The following is an 8301-nucleotide window of genomic DNA, read 5'->3' on the forward strand; positions in this document are numbered from 1 at the left end:
GAGAGAGAGAGAGAGAGAGAGAGAGACAGAGAGAGAGACAGAGAGAGAGACAGAGAGAGAGACAGAGAGAGAGAAACAGAGAGTGAGAGACAGAGAGTGAGAGACAGAGAGTGAGAGACAGAGAGTGAGACAGAGAGAGAGTCACACCAAGCAGTATGACTGGCAGTGATGCATCGCCAGCCACTATGGAAGTACGGATGCACTACTGCTGGGAGGAACAAGCCCAGCGCCAGCTGGCTGAGCAGAACTGCTCTTCTCTTCAATTAGTGGTGTTAGTGGAGAAATTAGAGTTCTGATGTTTCAGCAATCAGAGCATCAGAGCAGAAAGATCTCTCTGGTGATCTAACACACATAGATGAGGCTGGCTACAGGATATCCCATACACAAACGATTAACTGATCCATACCGAACAATTCATATATCTATACCGAACGATTCACAGGTCTATACCGAACAATTCACTGATCTGCAACTGCGAGCAATTTCATCCCTCACCCTAACCAGGGGAGAAGAGGAATCGATAGAGAGGAGAGGAGAAAGAGAGAAAAGTAGAGACAACAACATGGGGACATGCCGCTTTAGCTACTTAAAGGGATAATGTGAGATAGTGGCATTTAAAACATTTTTCTACTTACCCAGAGTCAGATGAACTTATGGATACAAATGTTATGTCTCTGCATGCAGTTTGAAGGAAGTTAAAGGTACAGTGCCTTCAAAAACTATCCACACCCCTTTTTCCACGTTGTTGTGTTACAAAGTGGAATTAAAATGGATTGAATTGTCATTTTTTTAATCAACAAATCTACACAAAGTACTCTGTAATGTCAAAGTGGAAGAAAAATGTGAACATCATATTTTTTTTTATATGGAAAATATAACACTAATGAATATACAGTATGTTGATTAGATAAGTATTCAACCCCCTGGGTCATTACATGTTAGAATCACCTTTGGCAGCGATTACAGCTGTGAGTCTTCCTGGGTAAGTCTCTAAGAGCTTTGCTCACCTGGATTGTACAATATTTGCCCATTATTCTGTCAAGTTGGTTCATGATCATTGCTAGACAGACATTTTCAAGTCTTACCATAGATTTTCAAGCCGATTTAAGTCAAAACTGTAACTAGGCCACTCAACAACATTCCATGTCGTCTTAGTAACAACTCCAGTGTATATTTGGCCTTTAGGTAATTGTCCTGCTAAAAGGTACATTTGTCTCCCAGTGTCTGTTGGAAAACAGACTGAACCAAGTTTTCCTCTCGGATTTTGCCTGTGGTTAGCTCTATTCGGTTTATTTTTATCCTAAAAAACTCCCTAGTCCTTGCCGATGACAAGCATACCCATAACATGATGCAGCCACCACCATGCTTAAAAATATGAAGAGTGGTACTCAGTGATGTGTTGTGTTGGATTTGCCCCAAACATAACATTTTTACATTTACATTTTAGTCATTTAGCAGACGCTCTTATCCAGAGCGACTATCAGTTAGTGACTGCATACATTTTTCATACTGGCCCCACGTGGGAATCCAACCCACAACCCTGGCATTGCAAGCGCCATGCTCTACCAACTGAGCTACACGGGAGGCTAACGCTTTGTATTCAGGACAAAAAACATTTTTAACAGTTTTACTTCAGTGCCTTATTGCAAACAGGATCCATGTTTGGGAATATTTTTATTCTGTACAGGCTTCCTTCTTTTCACTCTGTAATTTATGTTAGTATTGTGGAGTAACTACAATGTTGTTGATCCATCCTCCGTTTTCTCATATCACAGACATTCAACTCTGTAACTGTTTTAAAGTCACCATTGGCCTCATGGTGAAATCCCTGAGCGGTTTCCTTCCCTGGTCTTTGTGGTTGAATCTGTGCTTGATATTCACTGCTCGACTGAGGGACCTTACAGATAATTGTATGTGTGGGGTACAGAGATGGGGTAGTCATTTAAACACTATTATTGCACACAGAGTGAGTCCATGCAACTTATTATGTGACTTGTAAGCACATTTTTACTCCTGAACTTATTTAGGCTTGCCATAACAAAAAGGTTGAATACTTATGGGCTCCCGAGTGGCGCAGTGGTCTAAGGCACTGCATCTCAGTGCTTTGAGGCGTCACTACAGACCCCCTGGTTCGAGTCCAGGCTTTATCACAACCGGCCGTGATTGGGAGTCCCATAGGGCGGCGCACAATTGGCCGGTGTAGGCCTTCATTGTCAATAAGAATTTGTTCTTAACTGACTTTTCAGTTTTCATTTCTAAAAACATAACTCCACTTTGACATTATGGGGTATTGTGTGTAGATCAGTGACACCAAATCTCAATTTAACCCATTTTAAAATGTAGGCTGTAACAAATCAAAATGTGGAAAAGGTCTAGGGCTGTGAATACTCTCTGAAGGCACTGTAGTTTCGCGAGCCATTGCTAACTAGCATTAGTGCATTGACTGGAAGTCTACCAGAACAGCTAGCATGCTAGCCTAATTGCCAAAATCTGGCACTATCCCTGCTGCTGTTACTCTCCCTACAATCCAGATCATCATATCAATTCCAAAAAGTTGCCCTAGATAAAACGTCTTCTTTTCGAAACAGTTCTCGAGACAACAACTGATAATTAAATAGCTAAGAAGAAAACAATGAATACAGATACAATCAATAAAGTATAAACCATGGGAAATGATATGATCATTATAGAGCATTACTATACAGCCTCAAGGCTGCCTCAAGAGACGACAAGGCTCCTTTCACAGGTTAATCATTTATTCACAGGTAAATCATTAACCTCCCTTCTTAAGGATTCTCTCCCTCTCTAACTCTCTGTTTCTTCCTTCCTTCCTTCCTTCCTTCCTTCCTTCCTTCCTTCCTTCCTTCCTTCCTTCCAACTCTCTCTCATTCTTTTTAAAACTCCCCCTCTCTGTTATTGTGGCTCTCTAAACTGTTCCAGAGAAAAACACTTGGGCTGTAACTTCCCATGATGCCTAGTGGTGGAGTAGCAGTCTTTCTTGAGCAGCTCTAATGTAAAACAGAACAGAGAGGGAGAGGAAGGGGAGACATGGAGGGGTCAGCCTGCTAAAATTACCCTCAATCTGAGGCCAACCTAACATGTTCCCTATTCACTATCCTATTCCTGCCCTGCAGAGTGTGTGTGTGTGTGTGTGTGCACGTGTGCGTGTCCGTAGGCCTCGACAGGCCCTGAGACGCAGGAATAGAGCTAGTCACGCAACTCTGTCCTGTTCAGCCTTCCCCCCCTCCTCTCTCCTCTCTCTGTCTGTTATTACAGGCTTTTCAGTATCCTACAATCACTCTCCCACTGCTGATGTTGTTGGCTCAGACTCACTCTGTTTAAACACCAAGAGGAGGGTGTGTGTGTGTGTGTGTGTGTGTGTGTGTGTGTGTGTGTGGCGGGGGTTGTTGGCTGGTTGTTTCTCATTGGCAGGCTCTGCACCAAGTTGACTTATGAAGCTTGTTCTAGTTACAGTGTTTCAATCACAGAACCTGACCAACACCTATATTGTCGTAACGTTTTAACTAGCACAAGGATAACAAAGAACTTACAGATTGGGAGCAGCAACCAGTGTGGACATGACTTCCTCTCTGCATATATATATATTATATATATATATATATATATATATTTAGTCCAGCTTCTGTGATTGTTGGACATAGTGTATGTATAGTTATTTCTCTCTCTCTCTCTCTCTCTCTCCGCAGTCTGCCTGTAGAAACAACACCAGAGCAGTCTCCTCTCCTGCAGGTCAGTACAACTGGTGCTGTGGAGGAATCAGCCCAATCAACTGTGGTACACAATAAGATTATAGTAATGTGACCCCCCTCATTCCACCCTGTGTGTTGTTGTAAATACCCCTCCATCAGTGTGACCAGGGTGAATACAACACCACTGAACAATAGATGCTGCTCCAGGGGCAACTCTGTTTGTCATCCAGCCCTATGTTACACACACACACGTTTGTTTTACTATACCTGTGGGGACCAAACAATTTATTCCCATTCAGAATCCTATTTTCCATAACCTCTAACCGTAAACCTAACCTACAAACCCTTAACCCTAATCCCAAACCCTAATTCTAATCCTAAACCTAACCCCTAAGCCTAAAATTTACTTTTTTCTTGTGGGGACCATCGAATTGTCCCCACTTGTCAAAATTGTTCTTGTTTTATAGTATCCTCGTGAGGATTTCTGGTCCCCACAAGGATAGTAAAACCAAAAACACACAGTCACACACACAACGTAGAGGAAATCAAATAACTGAAGTTTAGTTTCAGACCTCACGTTTACCTCAGTAAAAGCTGATAGTATTACTTTTACTGGATTTCACTGAATAAAATTAAGATATTCCTTGTAGCATTCCCAGTGTGTGTGCAAGTGTGTGCTTGACTACGTGCGTGCATGTGCATGTGAGTGCTTGACTACATGCGTACGTGTGTGTGTGTGCGGCCATGCCAAATTGGATGTACTAAATAACTTTGTTGTCCTCATCAGGGCTTTGGGAAAGTAATCAGTGTGTGACCGAGCAGCCAGACGATTAGCAGACCTCCATCAGACCAGACTAGAGAAACCATTACTGCTCCCTCTCCTGATCTTCAATAACAACACCAGCCAGTCATCTCAGTGTTTACTGAGGATTACATCTGAAGAGTCTGACTTGTTGCTACAGAGAGAGTTGGCAGAGAAAGAAGGCTGTGCCACCTCACACCCTCCCTCCCTCCCTCCTCTCTTCATGGCCTCCTTTCCTCCCTCTTTCTTTCCCTTCGTGTGTAGAGGGGTGTAAGAGGAGAAAGGCTGTTCTCTCTCTTTCCCTCCTTTTCCATATACCTTCGTGAGAGGTGGATTGTAAGAGGAGAAAGGCTGTTCTCCATGGTAGTTCAGCTGTAGTGAAGCACAAAGGCCAGAGCTGCAGGTGTGACGGGAACAATAGAGGCTTTTGGTTGGGCTGTACAATGGAGCTACTGCCCCTAACACTGTCCAACTCTCTAGGGGTTAGGGATGGTACTAGTGGCTCTTCACTGACCCAACTCTCTGGGGGTTAGGGTTAGTAGTAGTGGCCCTTCACTTACCCAACTCTCTGGGGATTAGGGTTAGTAGTAGTGGTTAAGAGCGTTGTGCCAGTAACCGAAAGGTCGCTGGTTCTAATCCCCGAGCCGACTAGGTGAAAAATCTGTCTATGCCCTTGAGCAAGGCACTTAACCCTAATTGCTCCTGTAAGTCGCTCTGGATAAGAGCGTCTGCTAAATGACCTATTTATTTACTTACCCAACTCTCTGGGGGTTAGGGTTAGTAGTAGTGGCCCTTCACTTACCCAAATCTCTGGGGATTAGGGTTAGTAGTAGTGGCCCTTCACTTACCCAACTCTCTGGGGGTTAGGGATAGTACTAGTGGCCCTTCACTGACCCAACTCTCTGGGGGTTAGGGATAGTACTATTGGAATTAACAAACCTGATTAAAGGAGTTAAAGTTGGTTAATTTCCCATTCAGCACAATATGACTTTGTAGGGGTTGGCCAGTGAGATGGAAGAACCAACAGAGGTCAGCTGCTGTTCACAGATCTGTTATAGTTACGCTGCCAGTTACACAGCTGCTATTGGGGCTGGCAACACAATAGTTGTGGGGTTGGTTTGGTACTGGCAACACCAGAGTGGGTATGGGTCTGGCAACACCAGGGCTGTGGGTTTGGTACTGGCGCAACACCAGAGTTGTGGGTTTGGTACTGGCACAACACCAGAGTTGTGGGTTTGGTACTGGCGCAACACCAGAGTTGTGGGTTTGGTACTGGCGCAACACCAGAGTTGTGGGTTTGGTACTGGCGCAACACCAAGAGTGGGTTTGATTCCAGCATAGGCCATATACTGAATATATGTGTTAACTGTAAGTCACTTAATGTAAGTCAACTGTTCAAGTTGCTGCTATATGATAAATGACCACCTACATATTCATGAATATATTCATACAGTGAGGGAAAAAAGTATTTGATCCCCTGCTGATTTTGTACGTTTGCCCACTGACAATGAAATTATCAGTCTATAATTTTAATGGTAGGTTTATTTGAACAGTGAGAGACAGAATAACAACAAAAAAATCAAGAAAAACGCATGTAAAAAATGTTATAAATTGATTTGCATTTTAATAAGGGAAATAAGTATTTGACCCCCTCTCAATCAGAAAGATTTCTGGCTCCCAAATGTCTTTTATACAGGTAACGAGCTGAGATTAGGAGCACACTCTTAAAGGGAGTGCTCCTAATCTCAATTTGTTACCTGTATAAAAGACACCTGTCCACAGAAGCAATCAATCAATCAGATTCCAAACTCTCCACAATGGCCAAGACCAAAGAGCTCTCCAAGAATGTAAGGGACAAGATTGTAGACCTACACAAGGCTGGAATGGGCTACAAGACCATCGCCATGCAGCTTGGTGAGAAGGTGACAACAGTTGGTGCGATTATTCTCAAATGGAAGAAACACAAAATAACTGTCAATCTCCCTCGGCCTGGGGCTCCATGCAAGATCTCACCTCATGGAGTTGCAATGATCATGAGAACGGTGAGGAATCAGCCCAGAACTACACGGGAGGATCTTGTCAATGATCTCAAGGCAGCTGGGACCATAGTAACCAAGAAAGCACACTACGCCGTGAAGGACTGAAATCCTGCAGCGCCCGCAAGGTCCCCCTGCTCAAGAAAGCACATATACAGGCCCGTCTGAAGTTTGCCAATGAACATCTGAATGATTCAGAAGAGAAATGGGTGAAAGTGTTGTGGTCAGATGAGACCAAAATCGAGCTCTTTGGCATTTTACATTTTAGCCATTTAGCAGACGCTCTTATCTAGAGCGACATACAGTTAGTGAGTGCATACATTCTTCTTTTTTTTTCATACTGGCCCCCGTGGGAATCGAACCCACAACCCTGGCATTGCAAACGCCTTGGCATCAACTCAACTCGCCGTGTTTGGAGGAGGAGGAATGCTGCCTATGACCCCAAGAACACCATCCCCACCGTCAAACATGGAGGTGGAAACATTATGCTTTGGGGGTGTTTTTCTGCTAAGGGGACAGGACAACTTCACCGCATCAAAGGGACGATGGACGGGGCCATGTACCGTCAAATCTTGGGTGAGAACCTCCTTCCCTCAGCCAGGGCATTGAAAATGGGTCGTGGATGGGTATTCCAGCATGACAATGACCCAAAACACACGGCTAAGGCAACAAAGGAGTGGCTCAAGAAGAAGCACATTAAGGTCCTGGAGTGGTCTAGCCAGTCTCCAGACCTTAATCCCATAGAAAATCTGTGGAGGGAGCTGAAGGTTCGAGTTGCCAAACGTCAGCCTCGAAACCTTAATGACTTGGAGAAGATCTGCAAAGAGGAGTGGGACAAAATCCCTCCTGAGATGTGTGCAAACCTGGTGGCCAACTACAAGAAACGTCTGACCTCTGTGATTGCCAACAAGGGTTTTGCCACCAAGTACTAAGTCATGTTTTGCAGAGGGGTCAAATACTTTTTCCCCTCGATAAGTTGCTGGTTCTAATCCCCGAGCCGACTAGGTGAAAAATCTGTCGATGTGCCCTTGAGCAAGGCACTTAACCCTAATTGCTCCTGTAAGTCGCTCTGGATAAGAGCGTCTGCTAAATGACAAAATAAAATAAAATAAAAAAATTAATAAATTAAAATGCAAATCAATTTCTAACATTTTTGACATGTGTTTTTCTGGATTTTTTTGTTGTTATTCTGCCTCTCACTGTTCAAATAAACCTACCATTAAAATTATAGACTGGTCATGTCTTTGTCAGTGGGCAAACATACAAAATCAGCAGGGGATCAAATACTTTTTTCCCTCACTGTATATTGATGGATTTGAGCCTGGAGACCGTGTAGACATGCTACTACTGTCCAGGGTGAATGGAGGTTACTGGATTACTTTTACCCTTAAAACATGGGTTTTAAATAAAATTAAACTTTCCATATAATTTCAGACACAAAGAAATCTAGGACTTGTGATATTATATATGTCACATAATAATCAGAATTGCATAAATTATTTGCTCATTTTACCAAAAGCATTTATCTAACTGAACTAAATGGAGCACGGCCCTCCTAAACACTACATACAGCGTGTGAATATTGACTTGAATAACTTATCTTCCGACACAGTCCTTCCACGGCTGTCATTCAATTAACTGACTCTATTGCGCCGTTTCATTCATTCTCCCACGTTAACCCCTACACTACCCCACCCCAACTCCCCCTAACCTTAACCCATTCATCCTATCACTGGAGTAGAACACAGATGTT

The sequence above is a fragment of the Coregonus lavaretus genome (genome assembly GCF_964263955.1).
Source record: "Coregonus lavaretus genome assembly, contig: HAP1_SCAFFOLD_783, whole genome shotgun sequence".
In the NCBI taxonomy this organism is placed as follows: Eukaryota; Metazoa; Chordata; class Actinopteri; order Salmoniformes; family Salmonidae; genus Coregonus; species Coregonus lavaretus.